Here is a 25952-nt window from a genome sequence, read left to right on the forward strand (position 1 = left end):
TAAACGTACATTCATTCAGCACTCCGTTCAACACGAAATTTCCAATGAAAGAGTAGCTTTCAAAAATTAATTTGACCACTCCTGACACACTCTTTTGGTTTTAGCAGTGTTGTATTGTCTTTTCAGACTCATATTTTGATTCAGAGAAGCAGATTTTCCTGTCAAATAAGTGGAATGTTGAGAAAATTGTCTTTGAGAAATATTTGAACCCTAACCCTAACTAGCAAAACCCGAAGCTAGGGTTAGGGTTTTATTCCCATACAATGTAGACAGTTTTTCATGGCATGGCTGTGTTTTAGGGCTGAAAGGATATTTAGGAATATAGTTCTTTCAATGTTTTCTAAACATTTTTTTCTGACCTATATGGCTGTATACAGTGCTTTGCCCCAAAAAGGAATGGTGTCTGAACTGCCCAACAAGCAAGAGTTCGAAAGAACCTGATTTAACTTTTAAAATCTTGCCATGGGCTTTGAAATCACAGGCAAATTAACAGATAAAGCCAAAATGTATTAGTTGTTTCGGACTTTTAGGCCACTTCAGCCTAAACGTACATTCATTCAGCACTCCGTTCAACACGAAATTTCCAATGAAAGAATAGCTTTCAAAAATTAATTTGACCATTCCTGACACACTCTTTTGGTTTTGGCAGTGTTGTATTGTCTTTTCAGACTCATATTTTGATTCAGAGAAGCAAATTTTCCAGTCAAATGAGTGGAATGTTGAGAAAATTGTCTTTGAGAAATATTTGAAACCTAACCCTAACTAGCAAAACCCGAAGCTAGGGTTAGGGTTTTATTCCCATACAATGTAGACAGTTTTTGATGGCATGGCTGTGTTTTAGGGCTGAAAGGATATTTAGGAATATAGTTCTTTCAATGTTTTCTAAACATTTTTTTCTGACCTATATGGCTGTATACAGTGCTTTGCCCCAAAAAGGAATGGTGGCTGAACTGCCCAACAAGCAAAAAATTAAAAGAACCTGATTTAACTTTTAAAATCTTGCCATGGGATTTGAAATCACAGGCAAATTAACAGATGAAGCCAAAATGTATTAGTTGTTTCGGACTTTTAGGCCACTTCAGCCTAAACGTACATTCATTCAGCACTCCGTTCAACACGAAATTTCCAATGAAAGAATAGCTTTCAAAAATTAATTTGACCACTCCTGACACACTCTTTTGGTTTTGGCAGTGTTGCATTGTCTTTTCAAACTAATATTTTCATTCAGAGAAGCAGATTTTCCTGTCAAATAAGTGGAATGTTGAGAAAATTGTCTTTGAGAAATATTTGAACCCTAACCCTAACTAGCAAAACCCGAAGCTAGGGTTAGGGTTTTATTCCCATACAATGTAGACAGTTTTTGATGGCATGGCTGTGTTTTAGGGCTGAAAGGATATTTAGGAATATAGTTCTTTCAATGTTTTCTAAACATTTTTTTCTGACCTATATGGCTGTATACAGTGCTTTGCCCCAAAAAGGAATGGTGTCTGAACTGCCCAACAAGCAAGAGTTCGAAAGAACCTGATTTAACTTTTAAAATCTTGCCATGGGCTTTGAAATCACAGGCAAATTAACAGATAAAGCCAAAATGTATTAGTTGTTTCGGACTTTTAGGCCACTTCAGCCTAAACGTCCATTCATTCAGCACTCCGTTCAACACGAAATTTCCAATGAAAGAATAGCTTTCAAAAATTAATTTGACCACTCCTGACACACTCTTTTGGTTTTGGCAGTGTTGTATTGTCTTTTCAGAATCATATTTTGATTCAGAGAAGCAAATTTTCCAGTCAAATGAGTGGAATGTTGAGAAAATTGTCTTTGAGAAATATTTGAACCCTAACCCTAACTAGCAAAACCCGAAGCTAGGGTTAGGGTTTTATTCCCATACAACGTAGACAGTTTTTGATGGCATGGCTGTGTTTTAGGGCTGAAAGGATATTTAGGAATATAGTTCTTTCAATGTTTTCTAAACATTTTTTTCTGACCTATATGGCTGTATACAGTGCTTTGCCCCAAAAAGGAATGGTGTCTGAACTGCCCAACAAGCAAGAGTTCGAAAGAACCTGATTTAACTTTTAAAATCTTGCCATGGGCTTTGAAATCACAGGCAAATTAACAGATAAAGCCAAAATGTATTAGTTGTTTCGGACTTTTAGGCCACTTCAGCCTAAACGTACATTCATTCAGCACTCCGTTCAACACGAAATTTCCAATGAAAGAATAGCTTTCAAAAATTAATTTGACCACTCCTGACACACTCTTTTGGTTTTGGCAATGTTGCATTGTCTTTTCAAACTAATATTTTCATTCAGAGAAGCAGATTTTCCAGTCAAATAAGTGGAATGTTGAGAAAATTGTCTTTGAGAAATATTTGAACCCTAACCCTAACTGGCAAGACCCGAAGCTAGGGTTAGGGTTTTATTCCCATACAATGTAGACAGTTTTTGATGGCATGGCTGTGTTTTAGGGCTGAAAGGATATTTAGGAATATAGTTCTTTCAATGTTTTCTAAACATTTTTTTCTGACCTATATGGCTGTATACAGTGCTTTGCCCCAAAAAGGAATGGTGGCTGAACTGCCCAACAAGCAAGAGTTCGAAAGAACCTGATTTAACTTTTAAAATCTTGCCATGGACTTTGAAATCACAGGCAAATTAACAGATAAAGCCGAAATGTATTAGTTGTTTCGGACTTTTAGGCCACTTCAGCCTAAACGTCCATTCATTCAGCACTCCGTTCAACACGAAATTTCCAATGAAAGAATAGCTTTCAAAAATTAATTTGACCACTCCTGACACACTCTTTTGGTTTTGGCAGTGTTGTATTGTCTTTTCAGACTCATATTTTGATTCAGAGAAGCAAATTTTCCAGTCAGATGAGTGGAATGTTGAGAAAATTGTCTTTGAGAAATATTTGAACCCTAACCCTAACTAGCAAAACCCGAAGCTAGGGTTAGGGTTTTATTCCCATACAATGTAGACAGTTTTTGATGGCATGGCTGTGTTTTAGGGCTGAAAGGATATTTAGGAATATAGTTCTTTCAATGTTTTCTAAATATTTTTTTCTGACCTATATGGCTGTATACAGTGCTTTGCCCCAAAAAGGAATGGTGGCTGAACTGCCCAAGAAGCAAGAGTTCGAAAGAACCTGATTTAACTTTTAAACTCTTGCCATGGGCTTTGAAATCACAGGCAGATTAACAGATAAAGCCAAAATGTATTAGTTGTTTCGGACTTTTAGGCCACTTCAGCCTAAACGTCCATTCATTCAGCACTCCATTCAACATGAAATTTCCAATGAAAGAATAGCTTTCAAAAATTAATTTGACCACTCCTGACACACTCTTTTGGTTTTGGCAGTGTTGTATTGACTTTTCAGACTCATATTTTGATTCAGAGAAGCAAATTTTCCAGTCAAATGAGTGGAATGTTGAGAAAATTGCCTTTGAGAAATATTTGAACCCTAACCCTAACTAGCAAAACCCGAAGCTAGGGTTAGGGTTTTATTCCCATACAATGTAGACAGTTTTTGATGGCATGGCTGTGATTTAGGGCTGAAAGGATATTTAGGAATATAGTTCTTTCAATGTTTTCTAAACATTTTTTTCTGACCTATATGGCTGTATACAGTGCTTTGCCCCAAAAAGGAATGGTGTCTGAACTGCCCAACAAGCAAAAAATTGAAAGAACCTGATTTAACTTTTAAAATCTTGCCATGGGCTTTGAAATCACAGGCAAATTAACAGATAAAGCCAAAATGTATTAGTTGTTTCGGACTTTTAGGCCACTTCAGCCTAAACGTACATTCATTCAGCACTCCGTTCAACACGAAATTTCCAATGAAAGAATAGCTTTCAAAAATTAATTTGACCACTCCTGACACACTCTTTTGGTTTTGGCAGTGTTGTATTGTCTTTTCAGACTCATATTTTGATTCAGAGAAGCAAATTTTCCAGTCAAATGAGTGGAATGTTGAGAAAATTGTCTTTGAGAAATATTTGAACCCTAACCCTAACTAGCAAAACCCGAAGCTAGGGTTAGGGTTTTATTCCCATACAATGTAGACAGTTTTTGATGGCATGGCTGTGTTTTAGGGCTGAAAGGATACTTAGGAATATAGTTCTTTCAATGTTTTCTAAACATTTTTTTCTGACCTATATGGCTGTATACAGTGCTTTGCCCCAAAAAGGAATTGTGGCTGAACTGCCCAACAAGCAAGAGTTCGAAAGAACCTGATTTAACTTTTAAACTCTTGCCATGGGCTTTGAAATCACAGGCAGATTAACAGATAAAGCCAAAATGTATTAGTTGTTTCGGACTTTTAGGCCACTTCAGCCTAAACGTCCATTCATTCAGCACTCCATTCAACATGAAATTTCCAATGAAAGAATAGCTTTCAAAAATTAATTTGACCACTCCTGACACACTCTTTTGGTTTTGGCAGTGTTGTATTGACTTTTCAGACTCATATTTTGATTCAGAGAAGCAAATTTTCCAGTCAAATGAGTGGAATGTTGAGAAAATTGCCTTTGAGAAATATTTGAACCCTAACCCTAACTAGCAAAACCCGAAGCTAGGGTTAGGGTTTTATTCCCATACAATGTAGACAGTTTTTGATGGCATGGCTGTGATTTAGGGCTGAAAGGATATTTAGGAATATAGTTCTTTCAATGTTTTCTAAACATTTTTTTCTGACCTATATGGCTGTATACAGTGCTTTGCCCCAAAAAGGAATGGTGGCTGAACTGCCCAACAAGCAAGAGTTTGAAAGAACCTGATTTAACTTTTAAAATCTTGCCATGGGCTTTGAAATCACAGGCAAATTAACAGATAAAGCCAAAATGTATTAGTTGTTTCGGACTTTTAGGCCACTTCAGCCTAAACGTACATTCATTCAGCACTCCGTTCAACACGAAATTTCCAATGAAAGAATAGCTTTCAAAAATTAATTTGACCACTCCTGACACACTCTTTTGGTTTTGGCAGTGTTGTATTGTCTTTTCAGACTCATATTTTGATTCAGAGAAGCAAATTTTCCAGTCAAATGAGTGGAATGTTGAGAAAATTGTCTTTGAGAAATATTTGAACCCTAACCCTAACTAGCAAAACCCGAAGCTAGGGTTAGGGTTTTATTCCCATACAATGTAGACAGTTTTTGATGGCATGGCTGTGTTTTAGGGCTGAAAGGATATTTAGGAATATAGTTCTTTCAATGTTTTCTAAACATTTTTTTCTGACCTATATGGCTGTATACAGTGCTTTGCCCCAAAAAGGAATGGTGGCTGAACTGCCCAACAAGCAAAAAATTGAAAGAACCTGATTTAACTTTTAAAATCTTGCCATGGGCTTTGAAATCACAGGCAGATTAACAGATAAAGCCAAAATGTATTAGTTGTTTCGGACTTTTAGGCCACTTCAGCCTAAACGTCCATTCATTCAGCACTCCGTTCAACATGATATTTCCAATGAAAGAATAGCTTTCAAAAATTAATTTGACCACTCCTGACACACTCTTTTGGTTTTGGCAGTGTTGTATTGACTTTTCAGACTCATATTTTGATTCAGAGAAGCAAATTTTCCAGTCAAATGAGTGGAATGTTGAGAAAATTGTCTTTGAGAAATATTTGAAACCTAACCCTAACTAGCAAAACCCGAAGCTAGGGTTAGGGTTTTATTCCCATACAATGTAGACAGTTTTTGATGGCATGGCTGTGTTTTAGGGCTGAAAGGATATTTAGGAATATAGTTCTTTCAATGTTTTCTAAACATTTTTTTCTGACCTATATGGCTGTATACAGTGCTTTGCCCCAAAAAGGAATGGTGGCTGAACTGCCCAACAAGCAAGAGTTTGAAAGAACCTGATTTAACTTTTAAAATCTTGCCATGGGCTTTGAAATCACAGGCAAATTAACAGATAAAGCCAAAATGTATTAGTTGTTTCGGACTTTTAGGCCACTTCAGCCTAAACGTACATTCATTCAGCACTCCATTCAACACGAAATTTCCAATGAAAGAATAGCTTTCAAAAATTAATTTGACCACTCCTAACACACTCTTTTGGTTTTGGCAGTGTTGCATTGTCTTTTCAAACTAATATTTTCATTCAGAGAAGCAGATTTTCCTGTCAAATAAGTGGAATGTTGAGAAAATTGTCTTTGAGAAATATTTGAACCCTAACCCTAACTAGCAAAACCCGAAGCTAGGGTTAGGGTTTTATTCCCATAAAATGTAGACAGTTTTTGATGGCATGGCTGTGTTTTAGGGCTGAAAGGATACTTAGGAATATAGTTCTTTCAATGTTTTCTAAACATTTTTTTCTGACCTATATGGCTGTATACAGTGCTTTGCCCCAAAAAGGAATGGTGGCTGAACTGCCCAACAAGGAAGAGTTCGAAAGAACCTGATTTAACTTTTAAAATCTTGCCATGGGCTTTGAAATCACAGGCAAATTAACAGATAAAGCCAAAATGTATTAGTTGTTTCGGACTTTTAGGCCACTTCAGCCTAAACGTACATTCATTCAGCACTCCGTTCAACACGAAATTTCCAATGAAAGAGTAGCTTTCAAAAATTAATTTGACCACTCCTGACACACTCTTTTGGTTTTAGCAGTGTTGTATTGTCTTTTCAGACTCATATTTTGATTCAGAGAAGCAGATTTTCCTGTCAAATAAGTGGAATGTTGAGAAAATTGTCTTTGAGAAATATTTGAACCCTAACCCTAACTAGCAAAACCCGAAGCTAGGGTTAGGGTTTTATTCCCATACAATGTAGACAGTTTTTCATGGCATGGCTGTGTTTTAGGGCTGAAAGGATATTTAGGAATATAGTTCTTTCAATGTTTTCTAAACATTTTTTTCTGACCTATATGGCTGTATACAGTGCTTTGCCCCAAAAAGGAATGGTGTCTGAACTGCCCAACAAGCAAGAGTTCGAAAGAACCTGATTTAACTTTTAAAATCTTGCCATGGGCTTTGAAATCACAGGCAAATTAACAGATAAAGCCAAAATGTATTAGTTGTTTCGGACTTTTAGGCCACTTCAGCCTAAACGTACATTCATTCAGCACTCCGTTCAACACGAAATTTCCAATGAAAGAATAGCTTTCAAAAATTAATTTGACCATTCCTGACACACTCTTTTGGTTTTGGCAGTGTTGTATTGTCTTTTCAGACTCATATTTTGATTCAGAGAAGCAAATTTTCCAGTCAAATGAGTGGAATGTTGAGAAAATTGTCTTTGAGAAATATTTGAACCCTAACCCTAACTAGCAAAACCCGAAGCTAGGGTTAGGGTTTTATTCCCATACAATGTAGACAGTTTTTGATGGCATGGCTGTGTTTTAGGGCTGAAAGGATATTTAGGAATATAGTTCTTTCAATGTTTTCTAAACATTTTTTTCTGACCTATATGGCTGTATACAGTGCTTTGCCCCAAAAAGGAATGGTGTCTGAACTGCCCAACAAGCAAGAGTTCGAAAGAACCTGATTTAACTTTTAAAATCTTGCCATGGGCTTTGAAATCACAGGCAAATTAACAGATAAAGCCAAAATGTATTAGTTGTTTCGGACTTTTAGGCCACTTCAGCCTAAACGTCCATTCATTCAGCACTCCGTTCAACACGAAATTTCCAATGAAAGAATAGCTTTCAAAAATTAATTTGACCACTCCTGACACACTCTTTTGGTTTTGGCAGTGTTGTATTGTCTTTTCAGAATCATATTTTGATTCAGAGAAGCAAATTTTCCAGTCAAATGAGTGGAATGTTGAGAAAATTGTCTTTGAGAAATATTTGAACCCTAACCCTAACTAGCAAAACCCGAAGCTAGGGTTAGGGTTTTATTCCCATACAACGTAGACAGTTTTTGATGGCATGGCTGTGTTTTAGGGCTGAAAGGATATTTAGGAATATAGTTCTTTCAATGTTTTCTAAACATTTTTTTCTGACCTATATGGCTGTATACAGTGCTTTGCCCCAAAAAGGAATGGTGTCTGAACTGCCCAACAAGCAAGAGTTCGAAAGAACCTGATTTAACTTTTAAAATCTTGCCATGGGCTTTGAAATCACAGGCAAATTAACAGATAAAGCCAAAATGTATTAGTTGTTTCGGACTTTTAGGCCACTTCAGCCTAAACGTCCATTCATTCAGCACTCCGTTCAACACGAAATTTCCAATGAAAGAATAGCTTTCAAAAATTAATTTGACCACTCCTGACACACTCTTTTGGTTTTGGCAGTGTTGCATTGTCTTTTCAAACTAATATTTTCATTCAGAGAAGCAGATTTTCCAGTCAAATAAGTGGAATGTTGAGAAAATTGTCTTTGAGAAATATTTGAACCCTAACCCTAACTGGCAAGACCCGAAGCTAGGGTTAGGGTTTTATTCCCATACAATGTAGACAGTTTTTGATGGCATGGCTGTGTTTTAGGGCTGAAAGGATATTTAGGAATATAGTTCTTTCAATGTTTTCTAAACATTTTTTTCTGACCTATATGGCTGTATACAGTGCTTTGCCCCAAAAAGGAATGGTGGCTGAACTGCCCAACAAGCAAGAGTTCGAAAGAACCTGATTTAACTTTTAAAATCTTGCCATGGACTTTGAAATCACAGGCAAATTAACAGATAAAGCCGAAATGTATTAGTTGTTTCGGACTTTTAGGCCACTTCAGCCTAAACGTCCATTCATTCAGCACTCCGTTCAACACGAAATTTCCAATGAAAGAATAGCTTTCAAAAATTAATTTGACCACTCCTGACACACTCTTTTGGTTTTGGCAGTGTTGTATTGTCTTTTCAGACTCATATTTTGATTCAGAGAAGCAAATTTTCCAGTCAGATGAGTGGAATGTTGAGAAAATTGTCTTTGAGAAATATTTGAACCCTAACCCTAACTAGCAAAACCCGAAGCTAGGGTTAGGGTTTTATTCCCATACAATGTAGACAGTTTTTGATGGCATGGCTGTGTTTTAGGGCTGAAAGGATATTTAGGAATATAGTTCTTTCAATGTTTTCTAAATATTTTTTTCTGACCTATATGGCTGTATACAGTGCTTTGCCCCAAAAAGGAATGGTGGCTGAACTGCCCAAGAAGCAAGAGTTCGAAAGAACCTGATTTAACTTTTAAACTCTTGCCATGGGCTTTGAAATCACAGGCAGATTAACAGATAAAGCCAAAATGTATTAGTTGTTTCGGACTTTTAGGCCACTTCAGCCTAAACGTCCATTCATTCAGCACTCCATTCAACATGAAATTTCCAATGAAAGAATAGCTTTCAAAAATTAATTTGACCACTCCTGACACACTCTTTTGGTTTTGGCAGTGTTGTATTGACTTTTCAGACTCATATTTTGATTCAGAGAAGCAAATTTTCCAGTCAAATGAGTGGAATGTTGAGAAAATTGCCTTTGAGAAATATTTGAACCCTAACCCTAACTAGCAAAACCCGAAGCTAGGGTTAGGGTTTTATTCCCATACAATGTAGACAGTTTTTGATGGCATGGCTGTGATTTAGGGCTGAAAGGATATTTAGGAATATAGTTCTTTCAATGTTTTCTAAACATTTTTTTCTGACCTATATGGCTGTATACAGTGCTTTGCCCCAAAAAGGAATGGTGTCTGAACTGCCCAACAAGCAAAAAATTGAAAGAACCTGATTTAACTTTTAAAATCTTGCCATGGGCTTTGAAATCACAGGCAAATTAACAGATAAAGCCAAAATGTATTAGTTGTTTCGGACTTTTAGGCCACTTCAGCCTAAACGTACATTCATTCAGCACTCCGTTCAACACGAAATTTCCAATGAAAGAGTAGCTTTCAAAAATTAATTTGACCACTCCTGACACACTCTTTTGGTTTTAGCAGTGTTGTATTGTCTTTTCAGACTCATATTTTGATTCAGAGAAGCAGATTTTCCTGTCAAATAAGTGGAATGTTGAGAAAACTGTCTTTGAGAAATATTTGAACCCTAACCCTAACTAGCAAAACCCGAAGCTAGGGTTAGGGTTTTATTCCCATACAATGTAGACAGTTTTTGATGGCATGGCTGTGTTTTAGGGCTGAAAGGATATTTAGGAATATAGTTCTTTCAATGTTTTCTAAACATTTTTTTCTGACCTATATGGCTGTATACAGTGCTTTGCCCCAAAAAGGAATGGTGTCTGAACTGCCCAACAAGCAAGAGTTCGAAAGAACCTGATTTAACTTTTAAAATCTTGCCATGGGCTTTGAAATCACAGGCAAATTAATAGATAAAGCCAAAATGTATTAGTTGTTTCGGACTTTTAGGCCACTTCAGCCTAAACGTACATTCATTCAGCACTCCGTTCAACACGAAATTTCCAATGAAAGAATAGCTTTCAAAAATTAATTTGACCACTCCTGACACACTCTTTTGGTTTTGGCAGTGTTGTATTGTCTTTTCAGACTCATATTTTGATTCAGAGAAGCAAATTTTCCAGTCAAATGAGTGGAATGTTGAGAAAATTGTCTTTGAGAAATATTTGAACCCTAACCCTAACTAGCAAAACCCGAAGCTAGGGTTAGGGTTTTATTCCCATACAATGTAGACAGTTTTTGATGGCATGGCTGTGTTTTAGGGCTGAAAGGATACTTAGGAATATAGTTCTTTCAATGTTTTCTAAACATTTTTTTCTGACCTATATGGCTGTATACAGTGCTTTGCCCCAAAAAGGAATTGTGGCTGAACTGCCCAACAAGCAAGAGTTCGAAAGAACCTGATTTAACTTTTAAACTCTTGCCATGGGCTTTGAAATCACAGGCAGATTAACAGATAAAGCCAAAATGTATTAGTTGTTTCGGACTTTTAGGCCACTTCAGCCTAAACGTCCATTCATTCAGCACTCCATTCAACATGAAATTTCCAATGAAAGAATAGCTTTCAAAAATTAATTTGACCACTCCTGACACACTCTTTTGGTTTTGGCAGTGTTGTATTGACTTTTCAGACTCATATTTTGATTCAGAGAAGCAAATTTTCCAGTCAAATGAGTGGAATGTTGAGAAAATTGCCTTTGAGAAATATTTGAACCCTAACCCTAACTAGCAAAACCCGAAGCTAGGGTTAGGGTTTTATTCCCATACAATGTAGACAGTTTTTGATGGCATGGCTGTGATTTAGGGCTGAAAGGATACTTAGGAATATAGTTCTTTCAATGTTTTCTAAACATTTTTTTCTGACCTATATGGCTGTATACAGTGCTTTGCCCCAAAAAGGAATGGTGGCTGAACTGCCCAACAAGCAAGAGTTTGAAAGAACCTGATTTAACTTTTAAAATCTTGCCATGGGCTTTGAAATCACAGGCAAATTAACAGATAAAGCCAAAATGTATTAGTTGTTTCGGACTTTTAGGCCACTTCAGCCTAAACGTACATTCATTCAGCACTCCGTTCAACACGAAATTTCCAATGAAAGAATAGCTTTCAAAAATTAATTTGACCACTCCTGACACACTCTTTTGGTTTTGGCAGTGTTGTATTGTCTTTTCAGACTCATATTTTGATTCAGAGAAGCAAATTTTCCAGTCAAATGAGTGGAATGTTGAGAAAATTGTCTTTGAGAAATATTTGAACCCTAACCCTAACTAGCAAAACCCGAAGCTAGGGTTAGGGTTTTATTCCCATACAATGTAGACAGTTTTTGATGGCATGGCTGTGTTTTAGGGCTGAAAGGATATTTAGGAATATAGTTCTTTCAATGTTTTCTAAACATTTTTTTCTGACCTATATGGCTGTATACAGTGCTTTGCCCCAAAAAGGAATGGTGGCTGAACTGCCCAACAAGCAAAAAATTGAAAGAACCTGATTTAACTTTTAAAATCTTGCCATGGGCTTTGAAATCACAGGCAAATTAACAGATAAAGCCAAAATGTATTAGTTGTTTCGGACTTTTAGGCCACTTCAGCCTAAACGTACATTCATTCAGCACTCCGTTCAACACGAAATTTCGAATGAAAGAATAGCTTTCAAAAATTAATTCGACCACTCCTGACACACTCTTTTGGTTTTGGCAGTGTTGTATTGTCTTTTCAGACTCATATTTTGATTCAGAGAAGCAGATTTTCCTGTCAAATAAGTGGAATGTTGAGAAAATTGTCTTTGAGAAACATTTGAACCCTAACCCTAACTAGCAAAACCCGAAGCTAGGGTTAGGGTTTTATTCCCATTCAATGTAGACAGTTTTTGATGACATGGCTGTGTTTTAGGGCTGAAAGGATACTTAGGAATATAGTTCTTTCAATGTTTTCTAAACATTTTTTTCTCACCAATATGGCTGTATACAGTGCTTTGCCCCAAAAAGGAATGGTGGCTGAACTGCCCAACAAGCAAGAGTTCGAAAGAACCTGATTTAACTTTTAAAATCTTGCCATGGACTTTGAAATCACAGGCAAATTAACAGATAAAGCCAAAATGTATTAGTTGTTTCGGACTTTTAGGCAACTTCAGCCTAAACGTACATTCATTCAGCACTCCATTCAACACGAAATTTCGAATGAAAGAATAGCTTTCAAAAATTAATTTGACCACTCCTGACACACTCTTTTGGTTTTGGCAGTGTTGTATTGTCTTTTCAGACACATATTTTGATTCAGAGAAGCAAATTTTCCAGTCAAATAAGTGGAATGTTGAGAAAACTGTCTTTGAGAAATATTTGAACCTTAACCCTAACTAGCAAAACCCGAAGCTAGGGTTAGGGTTTTATTCCCATACAATGTAGACAGTTTTTGATGGCATGGCTGTGTTTTAGGGCTGAAAGGATATTTAGGAATATAGTTCTTTCAATGTTTTCTAAACATTTTTTTCTGACCTATATGGCTGTATACAGTGCTTTGCCCCAAAAAGGAATGGTGGCTGAACTGCCCAACAAGCAAAAAATTGAAAGAACCTGATTTAACTTTTAAAATCTTGCCATGGGCTTTGAAATCACAGGCAAATTAACAGATAAAGCCAAAATGTATTAGTTGTTTCGGACTTTTAGGCCATTTCAGCCTAAACGTACATTCATTCAGCACTCCATTCAACACGAAATTTCCAATGAAAGAATAGCTTTCAAAAATTAATTTGACCACTCCTGACACACTCTTTTGGTTTTGGCAGTGTTGCATTGTCTTTTCAAACTAATATTGTCATTCAGAGAAGCAGATTTTCCTGTCAAATAAGTGGAATGTAGAGAAAATTGTCTTTGAGAAATATTTGAACCCTAACCCTAACTGGCAAAACCCGAAGCTAGGGTTAGGGTTTTATTCCCATACAATGTAGACAGTTTTTGATGGCATGGCTGTGTTTTAGGGCTGAAAGGATTCTTAGGAATATAGTTCTTTCAATGTTTTCTAAACATTTTTTTCTGACCTATATGGCTGTATACAGTGCTTTGCCCCAAAAAGGAATGGTGTCTGAACTGCCCAACAAGCAAGAGTTCGAAAGAACCTGATTTAACTTTTAAAATCTTGCCATGGGCTTTGAAATCACAGGCAAAGTAACAGAAAAAGCCAAAATGTATTAGTTGTTTCGGACTTTTAGGCCACTTCAGCCTAAACGTCCATTCATTCAGCACTCCGTTCAACACGAAATTTCCAATGAAAGAATAGCTTTCAAAAATTAATTTGACCACTCCTGACACACTCTTTTGGTTTTGGCAGTGTTGCATTGTCTTTTCAAACTAATATTTTCATTCAGAGAAGCAGATTTTCCTGTCAAATAAGTGGAATGTTGAGAAAATTGTCTTTGAGAAATATTTGAACCCTAACCCTAACTGGCAAAACCCGAAGCTAGGGTTAGGGTTTTATTCCCAAACAATGTAGACAGTTTTTGATGGCATGGCTGTGTTTTAGGGCTGAAAGGATACTTAGGAATATAGTTCTTTCAATGTTTTCTAAACATTTTTTTCTGACCTATATGGCTGTATACAGTGCTTTGCCCCAAAAAGGAATGGTGGCTGAACTGCCCAACAAGCAAAAAATTGAAAGAACCTGATTTATCTTTTAAAATCTTGCCATGGGCTTTGAAATCACAGGCAAATTAACAGATAAAGCCAAAATGTATTAGTTGTTTCGGACTTTTAGGCCACTTCAGCCTAAACGTCCATTCATACAGCACTCCGTTCAACACGAAATTTCCAATGAAAGAATAGCTTTCAAAAATTAATTTGACCACTCCTGACACACTCTTTTGGTTTTGGCAGTGTTTTATTGACTTTTCAGACTCATATTTTGATTCAGAGAAGCAAATTTTCCAGTCAAATGAGTGGAATGTTGAGAAAATTGTCTTTGAGAAATATTTGAACCCTAACCCTAACTAGCAAAACCCGAAGCTAGGGTTAGGGTTTTATTCCCATACAATGTAGACAGTTTTTGATGGCATGGCTGTGATTTAGGGCTGAAAGGATATTTAGGAATATAGTTCTTTCAATGTTTTCTAAACATTTTTTTCTGACCTATATGGCTGTATACAGTGCTTTGCCCCAAAAAGGAATAGTGGCTGAACTGCCCAACAAGCAAGAGTTTGAAAGAACCTGATTTAACTTTTAAAATCTTGCCATGGGCTTTGAAATCACAGGCAAATTAACAGATAAAGCCAAAATGTATTATTTGTTTCGGACTTTTAGGCCACTTCAGCCTAAACGTACATTCATTCAGCACTCCGTTCAACACGAAATTTCGAATGAAAGAATAGCTTTCAAAAATTAATTCGACCACTCCTGACACACTCTTTTGGTTTTGGCAGTGTTGTATTGTCTTTTCAGACTTATATTTTGATTCAGAGAAGCAGATTTTCCTGTCAAATAAGTGGAATGTTGAGAAAACTGTCTTTGAGAAATATTTGATCCCTAACCCTAACTAGCAAAACCCGAAGCTAGGGTTTGGGTTTTATTCCCATACAATGTAGACAGTTTTTGATGACATGGCTGTGTTTTAGGGCTGAAAGGATTCTTAGGAATATAGTTCTTTCAATGTTTTCTAAACATTTTTTTCTGACCTATATGGCTGTATACAGTGCTTTGCCCCAAAAAGGAATGGTGTCTGAACTGCCCAACAAGCAAGAGTTCGAAAGAACCTGATTTAACTTTTAAAATCTTGCCATGGGCTTTGAAATCACAGGCAAAGTAACAGAAAAAGCCAAAATGTATTAGTTGTTTCGGACTTTTAGGCCACTTCAGCCTAAACGTCCATTCATTCAGCACTCCGTTCAACACGAAATTTCCAATGAAAGAATAGCTTTCAAAAATTAATTTGACCACTCCTGACACACTCTTTTGGTTTTGGCAGTGTTGCATTGTCTTTTCAAACTAATATTTTGATTCAGAGAAGCAAATTTTCCAGTCAAATTAGTGGAATGTTGAGAAAATTGTCTTTGAGAAATATTTGAACCCTAACCCTAACTAGCAAAACCCGAAGCTAGGGTTAGGGTTTTATTCCCATACAATGTAGACAGTTTTTGATGGCATGGCTGTGTTTTAGGGCTGAAAGGATATTTAGGAATATAGTTCTTTCAATGTTTTCTAAACATTTTTTCTGACCTATATGGCTGTATACAGTGCTTTGCCCCAAAAAGGAATGGTGGCTGAACTGCCCAACAAGCAAAAAATTGAAAGAACCTGATTTATCTTTTAAAATCTTGCCATGGGCTTTGAAATCACAGGCAAATTAACAGATAAAGCCAAAATGTATTAGTTGTTTCGGACTTTTAGGCCACTTCAGCCTAAACGTCCATTCATACAGCACTCCGTTCAACACGAAATTTCCAATGAAAGAATAGCTTTCAAAAATTAATTTGACCACTCCTGACACACTCTTTTGGTTTTGGCAGTGTTGTATTGACTTTTCAGACTCATATTTTGATTCAGAGAAGCAAATTTTCCAGTCAAATGAGTGGAATGTTGAGAAAATTGTCTTGAGAAATATTTGAACCCTAACCCTAACTAGCAAAACCCGAAGCTAGGGTTAGGGTTTTATTCCCATACAATGTAGACAGTTTTTGATGGCATGGCTGTGATTTAGGGCTGAAAGGATATTTAGGAATATAGTTCTTTCAATGTTTTCTAAACATTTTTTTCTGACCTATATGGCTGTATACAGTGCTTTGCCCCAAAAAGGAATAGTGGCTGAACTGCCCAACAAGCAAGAGTTTGAAAGAACCTGATTTAACTTTTAAAATCTTGCCATGGGCTTTGAAATCACAGGCAAATTAACAGATAAAGCCAAAATGTATTAGTTGTTTCGGACTTTTAGGCCACTTCAGCCTAAACGTACATTCATTCAGCACTCCGTTCAACACGAAATTTCGAATGAAAGAATAGCTTTCAAAAATTAATTCGACCACTCCTGACACACTCTTTTGGTTTTGGCAGTGTTGTATTGTCTTTTCAGACTCATATTTTGATTCAGAGAAGCAGATTTTCCTGTCAAATAAGTGGAATGTTGAGAAAATTGTCTTTGAGAAATATTTGAACCCTAACCCTAACTAGCAAAACCCGAAGCTAGGGTTAGGGTTTTATTCCCATACAATGTAGACAGTTTTTGATGGCATGGCTGTGTTTTAGGGCTGAAAGGATATTTAGGAATATAGTTCTTTCAATGTTTTCTAAACATTTTTTTCTGACCTATATGGCTGTATACAGTGCTTTGCCCCAAAAAGGAATGGTGTCTGAACTGCCCAACAAGCAAGAGTTCGAAAGAACCTGATTTAACTTTTAAAATCTTGCCATGGGCTTTGAAATCACAGGCAAATTAACAGATAAAGCCAAAATGTATTAGTTGTTTCGGACTTTTAGGCCACGTCAGCCTAAACGTACATTCATTCAGCACTCCGTTCAACACGAAATTTCCAATGAAAGAATAGCTTTCAAAAATTAATTTGACCACTCCTGACACACTCTTTTGGTTTTGGCAGTGTTGTATTGTCTTTTCAGACTCATATTTTGATTCAGAGAAGCAAATTTTCCAGTCAAATGAGTGGAATGTTGAGAAAATTGTCTTTGAGAAATATTTGAACCCTAACCCTAACTAGCAAAACCCGAAGCTAGGGTTAGGGATTTATTCCCATACAATGTAGACAGTTTTTGATGGCATGGCTGTGTTTTAGGGCTGAAAGGATATTTAGGAATATAGTTCTTTCAATGTTTTCTAAACATTTTTTTCTGACCTATATGGCTGTATACAGTGCTTTGCCCCAAAAAGGAATGGTGGCTGAACTGCCCAACAAGCAAAAAATTGAAAGAACCTGATTTAACTTTTAAAATCTTGCCATGGGCTTTGAAATCACAGGCAAATTAACAGATAAAGACAAAATGTATTAGTTGTTTCGGACTTTTAGGCCACTTCAGCCTAAACGTACATTCATTCAGCACTCCGTTCAACACGAAATTTCCAATGAAAGAATAGCTTTCAAAAATTAATTTGACCACTCCTGACACACTCTTTTGGTTTTGGCAGTGTTGTATTGTCTTTTCAGACTTATATTTTGATTCAGAGAAGCAGATTTTCCTGTCAAATAAGTGGAATGTTGAGAAAACTGTCTTTGAGAAATATTTGATCCCTAACCCTAACTAGCAAAACCCGAAGCTAGGGTTTGGGTTTTATTCCCATACAATGTAGACAGTTTTTGATGACATGGCTGTGTTTTAGGGCTGAAAGGATTCTTAGGAATATAGTTCTTTCAATGTTTTCTAAACATTTTTTTCTGACCTATATGGCTGTATACAGTGCTTTGCCCCAAAAAGGAATGGTGTCTGAACTGCCCAACAAGCAAGAGTTCGAAAGAACCTGATTTAACTTTTAAAATCTTGCCATGGGCTTTGAAATCACAGGCAAAGTAACAGAAAAAGCCAAAATGTATTAGTTGTTTCGGACTTTTAGGCCACTTCAGCCTAAACGTCCATTCATACAGCACTCCGTTCAACACGAAATTTCCAATGAAAGAATAGCTTTCAAAAATTAATTTGACCACTCCTGACACACACTGTTGGTTTTGGCAGTGTTGTATTGACTTTTCAGACTCATATTTTGATTCAGAGAAGCAAATTTTCCAGTCAAATGAGTGGAATGTTGAGAAAATTGTCTTTGAGAAATATTTGAACCCTAACCCTAACTAGCAAAACCCGAAGCTAGGGTTAGGGTTTTATTCCCATACAATGTAGACAGTTTTTGATGGCATGGCTGTGATTTAGGGCTGAAAGGATATTTAGGAATATAGTTCTTTCAATGTTTTCTAAACATTTTTTTCTGACCTATATGGCTGTATACAGTGCTTTGCCCCAAAAAGGAATAGTGGCTGAACTGCCCAACAAGCAAGAGTTTGAAAGAACCTGATTTAACTTTTAAAATCTTGCCATGGGCTTTGAAATCACAGGCAAATTAACAGATAAAGCCAAAATGTATTAGTTGTTTCGGACTTTTAGGCCACTTCAGCCTAAACGTACATTCATTCAGCACTCCGTTCAACACGAAATTTCCAATGAAAGAATAGCTTTCAAAAATTAATTTGACCACTCCTGACACACTCTTTTGGTTTTGGCAGTGTTGTATTGACTTTTCAGACTCATATTTTGATTCAGAGAAGCAAATTTTCCAGTCAAATGAGTGGAATGTTGAGAAAATTGTCTTTGAGAAATATTTGAACCCTAACCCTAACTAGCAAAACCCGAAGCTAGGGTTAGGGTTTTATTCCCATACAATGTAGACAGTTTTTGATGGCATGGCTGTGATTTAGGGCTGAAAGGATATTTAGGAATATAGTTCTTTCAATGTTTTCTAAACATTTTTTTCTGACCTATATGGCTGTATACAGTGCTTTGCCCCAAAAAGGAATAGTGGCTGAACTGCCCAACAAGCAAGAGTTTGAAAGAACCTGATTTAACTTTTAAAATCTTGCCATGGGCTTTGAAATCACAGGCAAATTAACAGATAAAGCCAAAATGTATTATTTGTTTCGGACTTTTAGGCCACTTCAGCCTAAACGTACATTCATTCAGCACTCCGTTCAACACGAAATTTCGAATGAAAGAATAGCTTTCAAAAATTAATTCGACCACTCCTGACACACTCTTTTGGTTTTGGCAGTGTTGTATTGTCTTTTCAGACTTATATTTTGATTCAGAGAAGCAGATTTTCCTGTCAAATAAGTGGAATGTTGAGAAAACTGTCTTTGAGAAATATTTGATCCCTAACCCTAACTAGCAAAACCCGAAGCTAGGGTTTGGGTTTTATTCCCATACAATGTAGACAGTTTTTGATGACATGGCTGTGTTTTAGGGCTGAAAGGATTCTTAGGAATATAGTTCTTTCAATGTTTTCTAAACATTTTTTTCTGACCTATATGGCTGTATACAGTGCTTTGCCCCAAAAAGGAATGGTGTCTGAACTGCCCAACAAGCAAGAGTTCGAAAGAACCTGATTTAACTTTTAAAATCTTGCCATGGGCTTTGAAATCACAGGCAAAGTAACAGAAAAAGCCAAAATGTATTAGTTGTTTCGGACTTTTAGGCCACTTCAGCCTAAACGTCCATTCATTCAGCACTCCGTTCAACACGAAATTTCCAATGAAAGAATAGCTTTCAAAAATTAATTTGACCACTCCTGACACACTCTTTTGGTTTTGGCAGTGTTGCATTGTCTTTTCAAACTAATATTTTGATTCAGAGAAGCAAATTTTCCAGTCAAATGAGTGGAATGTTGAGAAAATTGTCTTTGAGAAATATTTGAACCCTAACCCTAACTAGCAAAACCCGAAGCTAGGGTTAGGGTTTTATTCCCATACAATGTAGACAGTTTTTGATGGCATGGCTGTGTTTTAGGGCTGAAAGGATATTTAGGAATATAGTTCTTTCAATGTTTTCTAAACATTTTTTCTGACCTATATGGCTGTATACAGTGCTTTGCCCCAAAAAGGAATGGTGGCTGAACTGCCCAACAAGCAAAAAATTGAAAGAACCTGATTTATCTTTTAAAATCTTGCCATGGGCTTTGAAATCACAGGCAAATTAACAGATAAAGCCAAAATGTATTAGTTGTTTCGGACTTTTAGGCCACTTCAGCCTAAACGTCCATTCATACAGCACTCCGTTCAACACGAAATTTCCAATGAAAGAATAGCTTTCAAAAATTAATTTGACCACTCCTGACACACTCTTTTGGTTTTGGCAGTGTTGTATTGACTTTTCAGACTCATATTTTGATTCAGAGAAGCAAATTTTCCAGTCAAATGAGTGGAATGTTGAGAAAATTGTCTTGAGAAATATTTGAACCCTAACCCTAACTAGCAAAACCCGAAGCTAGGGTTAGGGTTTTATTCCCATACAATGTAGACAGTTTTTGATGGCATGGCTGTGATTTAGGGCTGAAAGGATATTTAGGAATATAGTTCTTTCAATGTTTTCTAAACATTTTTTTCTGACCTATATGGCTGTATACAGTGCTTTGCCCCAAAAAGGAATAGTGGCTGAACTGCCCAACAAGCAAGAGTTTGAAAGAACCTGATTTAACTTTTAAAATCTTGCCATGGGCTTTGAAATCACAGGCAAATTAACAGATAAAGCCAAAATGTATTAGTTGTTTCGGACTTTTAGGCCACTTCAGCCTAAACGTACATTCATTCAGCACTCCGTTCAACACGAAATTTCGAATGAAAGAATAGCTTTCAAAAATTAATTCGACCACTCCTGACACACTCTTTTGGTTTTGGCAGTGTTGTATTGTCTTTTCAGACTCATATTTTGATTCAGAGAAGCAGATTTTCCTGTCAAATAAGTGGAATGTTGAGAAAATTGTCTTTGAGAAATATTTGAACCCTAACCCTAACTAGCAAAACCCGAAGCTAGGGTTAGGGTTTTATTCCCATACAATGTAGACAGTTTTTGATGGCATGGCTGTGTTTTAGGGCTGAAAGGATATTTAGGAATATAGTTCTTTCAATGTTTTCTAAACATTTTTTTCTGACCTATATGGCTGTATACAGTGCTTTGCCCCAAAAAGGAATGGTGTCTGAACTGCCCAACAAGCAAGAGTTCGAAAGAACCTGATTTAACTTTTAAAATCTTGCCATGGGCTTTGAAATCACAGGCAAATTAACAGATAAAGCCAAAATGTATTAGTTGTTTCGGACTTTTAGGCCACGTCAGCCTAAACGTACATTCATTCAGCACTCCGTTCAACACGAAATTTCCAATGAAAGAATAGCTTTCAAAAATTAATTTGACCACTCCTGACACACTCTTTTGGTTTTGGCAGTGTTGTATTGTCTTTTCAGACTCATATTTTGATTCAGAGAAGCAAATTTTCCAGTCAAATGAGTGGAATGTTGAGAAAATTGTCTTTGAGAAATATTTGAACCCTAACCCTAACTAGCAAAACCCGAAGCTAGGGTTAGGGATTTATTCCCATACAATGTAGACAGTTTTTGATGGCATGGCTGTGTTTTAGGGCTGAAAGGATATTTAGGAATATAGTTCTTTCAATGTTTTCTAAACATTTTTTTCTGACCTATATGGCTGTATACAGTGCTTTGCCCCAAAAAGGAATGGTGGCTGAACTGCCCAACAAGCAAAAAATTGAAAGAACCTGATTTAACTTTTAAAATCTTGCCATGGGCTTTGAAATCACAGGCAAATTAACAGATAAAGACAAAATGTATTAGTTGTTTCGGACTTTTAGGCCACTTCAGCCTAAACGTACATTCATTCAGCACTCCGTTCAACACGAAATTTCCAATGAAAGAATAGCTTTCAAAAATTAATTTGACCACTCCTGACACACTCTTTTGGTTTTGGCAGTGTTGTATTGTCTTTTCAGACTTATATTTTGATTCAGAGAAGCAGATTTTCCTGTCAAATAAGTGGAATGTTGAGAAAACTGTCTTTGAGAAATATTTGATCCCTAACCCTAACTAGCAAAACCCGAAGCTAGGGTTTGGGTTTTATTCCCATACAATGTAGACAGTTTTTGATGACATGGCTGTGTTTTAGGGCTGAAAGGATTCTTAGGAATATAGTTCTTTCAATGTTTTCTAAACATTTTTTTCTGACCTATATGGCTGTATACAGTGCTTTGCCCCAAAAAGGAATGGTGTCTGAACTGCCCAACAAGCAAGAGTTCGAAAGAACCTGATTTAACTTTTAAAATCTTGCCATGGGCTTTGAAATCACAGGCAAAGTAACAGAAAAAGCCAAAATGTATTAGTTGTTTCGGACTTTTAGGCCACTTCAGCCTAAACGTCCATTCATACAGCACTCCGTTCAACACGAAATTTCCAATGAAAGAATAGCTTTCAAAAATTAATTTGACCACTCCTGACACACTCTGTTGGTTTTGGCAGTGTTGTATTGACTTTTCAGACTCATATTTTGATTCAGAGAAGCAAATTTTCCAGTCAAATGAGTGGAATGTTGAGAAAATTGTCTTTGAGAAATATTTGAACCCTAACCCTAACTAGCAAAACCCGAAGCTAGGGTTAGGGTTTTATTCCCATACAATGTAGACAGTTTTTGATGGCATGGCTGTGATTTAGGGCTGAAAGGATATTTAGGAATATAGTTCTTTCAATGTTTTCTAAACATTTTTTTCTGACCTATATGGCTGTATACAGTGCTTTGCCCCAAAAAGGAATAGTGGCTGAACTGCCCAACAAGCAAGAGTTTGAAAGAACCTGATTTAACTTTTAAAATCTTGCCATGGGCTTTGAAATCACAGGCAAATTAACAGATAAAGCCAAAATGTATTAGTTGTTTCGGACTTTTAGGCCACTTCAGCCTAAACGTACATTCATTCAGCACTCCGTTCAACACGAAATTTCCAATGAAAGAATAGCTTTCAAAAATTAATTTGACCACTCCTGACACACTCTTTTGGTTTTGGCAGTGTTGTATTGACTTTTCAGACTCATATTTTGATTCAGAGAAGCAAATTTTCCAGTCAAATGAGTGGAATGTTGAGAAAATTGTCTTTGAGAAATATTTGAACCCTAACCCTAACTAGCAAAACCCGAAGCTAGGGTTAGGGTTTTATTCCCATACAATGTAGACAGTTTTTGATGGCATGGCTGTGTTTTAGGGCTGAAAGGATATTTAGGAATATAGTTCTTTCAATGTTTTCTAAACATTTTTTTCTGACCTATATGGCTGTATACAGTGCTTTGCCCCAAAAAGGAATAGTGGCTGAACTGCCCAACAAGCAAGAGTTTGAAAGAACCTGATTTAACTTTTAAAATCTTGCCATGGGCTTTGAAATCACAGGCAAATTAACAGATAAAGCCAAAATGTATTATTTGTTTCGGACTTTTAGGCCACTTCAGCCTAAACGTACATTCATTCAGCACTCCGTTCAACACGAAATTTCGAATGAAAGAATAGCTTTCAAAAATTAATTCGACCACTCCTGACACACTCTTTTGGTTTTGGCAGTGTTGTATTGTCTTTTCAGACTTATATTTTGATTCAGAGAAGCAGATTTTCCTGTCAAATAAGTGGAATGTTGAGAAAACTGTCTTTGAGAAATATTTGATCCCTAACCCTAACTAGCAAAACCCGAAGCTAGGGTTTGGGTTTTATTCCTATACAATGTAGACAGTTTTTGATGACATGGCTGTGTTTTAGGGCTGAAAGGATTCTTAGGAATATAGTTCTTTCAATGTTTTCTAAACATTTTTTTCTGACCTATATGGCTGTATACAGTGCTTTGCCCCAAAAAGGAATGGTGTCTGAACTGCCCAACAAGCAAGAGTTCGAAAGAACCTGATTTAACTTTTAAAATCTTGCCATGGGCTTTGAAATCACAGGCAAAGTAACAGAAAAAGCCAAAATGTATTAGTTGTTTCGGACTTTTAGGCCACTTCAGCCTAAACGTCCATTCATTCAGCACTCCGTTCAACACGAAATTTCCAATGAAAGAATAGCTTTCAAAAATTAATTTGACCACTCCTGACACACTCTTTTGGTTTTGGCAGTGTTGCATTGTCTTTTCAAACTAATATTTTGATTCAGAGAAGCAAATTTTCCAGTCAAATGAGTGGAATGTTGAGAAAATTGTCTTTGAGAAATATTTGAACCCTAACCCTAACTAGCAAAACCCGAAGCTAGGGTTAGGGTTTTATTCCCATACAATGTAGACAGTTTTTGATGGCATGGCTGTGTTTTAGGGCTGAAAGGATATTTAGGAATATAGTTCTTTCAATGTTTTCTAAACATTTTTTCTGACCTATATGGCTGTATACAGTGCTTTGCCCCAAAAAGGAATGGTGGCTGAACTGCCCAACAAGCAAAAAATTGAAAGAACCTGATTTAACTTTTAAAATCTTGCCATGGGCTTTGAAATCACAGGCAAATTAACAGATAAAGCCAAAATGTATTAGTTGTTTCGGACTTTTAGGCCACGTCAGCCTAAACGTACATTCATTCAGCACTCCGTTCAACACGAAATTTCCAATGAAAGAATAGCTTTCAAAAATTAATTTGACCACTCCTGACACACTCTTTTGGTTTTGGCAGTGTTGTATTGTCTTTTCAGACTCATATTTTGATTCAGAGAAGCAAATTTTCCAGTCAAATGAGTGGAATGTTGAGAAAATTGTCTTTGAGAAATATTTGAACCCTAACCCTAACTAGCAAAACCCGAAGCTAGGGTTAGGGATTTATTCCCATACAATGTAGACAGTTTTTGATGGCATGGCTGTGTTTTAGGGCTGAAAGGATATTTAGGAATATAGTTCTTTCAATGTTTTCTAAACATTTTTTTCTGACCTATATGGCTGTATACAGTGCTTTGCCCCAAAAAGGAATGGTGGCTGAACTGCCCAACAAGCAAAAAATTGAAAGAACCTGATTTAACTTTTAAAATCTTGCCATGGGCTTTGAAATCACAGGCAAATTAACAGATAAAGACAAAATGTATTAGTTGTTTCGGACTTTTAGGCCACTTCAGCCTAAACGTACATTCATTCAGCACTCCGTTCAACACGAAATTTCCAATGAAAGAATAGCTTTCAAAAATTAATTTGACCACTCCTGACACACTCTTTTGGTTTTGGCAGTGTTGTATTGTCTTTTCAGACTTATATTTTGATTCAGAGAAGCAGATTTTCCTGTCAAATAAGTGGAATGTTGAGAAAACTGTCTTTGAGAAATATTTGATCCCTAACCCTAACTAGCAAAACCCGAAGCTAGGGTTAGGGTTTTATTCCCATACAATGTAGACAGTTTTTGATGGCATGGCTGTGATTTAGGGCTGAAAGGATTCTTAGGAATATAGTTCTTTCAATGTTTTCTAAACATTTTTTTCTGACCTATATGGCTGTATACAGTGCTTTGCCCCAAAAAGGAATAGTGGCTGAACTGCCCAACAAGCAAGAGTTTGAAAGAACCTGATTTAACTTTTAAAATCTTGCCATGGGCTTTGAAATCACAGGCAAATTAACAGATAAAGCCAAAATGTATTAGTTGTTTCGGACTTTTAGGCCACTTCAGCCTAAACGTACATTCATTCAGCACTCCGTTCAACACGAAATTTCCAATGAAAGAATAGCTTTCAAAAATTAATTTGACCACTCCTGACACACTCTTTTGGTTTTGGCAGTGTTGTATTGACTTTTCAGACTCATATTTTGATTCAGAGAAGCAAATTTTCCAGTCAAATGAGTGGAATGTTGAGAAAATTGTCTTTGAGAAATATTTGAACCCTAACCCTAACTAGCAAAACCCGAAGCTAGGGTTAGGGTTTTATTCCCATACAATGTAGACAGTTTTTGATGGCATGGCTGTGATTTAGGGCTGAAAGGATATTTAGGAATATAGTTCTTTCAATGTTTTCTAAACATTTTTGTCTGACCTATATGGCTGTATACAGTGCTTTGCCCCAAAAAGGAATGGTGGCTGAACTGCCCAACAAGCAAGAGTTTGAAAGAACCTGATTTAACTTTTAAAATCTTGCCATGGGCTTTGAAATCACAGGC

The sequence above is a fragment of the Atractosteus spatula genome, chromosome 5 (genome assembly GCF_055471065.1).
Source record: "Atractosteus spatula isolate fAtrSpa1 chromosome 5, fAtrSpa1.hap1, whole genome shotgun sequence".
Taxonomy (NCBI): Eukaryota; Metazoa; Chordata; class Actinopteri; order Semionotiformes; family Lepisosteidae; genus Atractosteus; species Atractosteus spatula.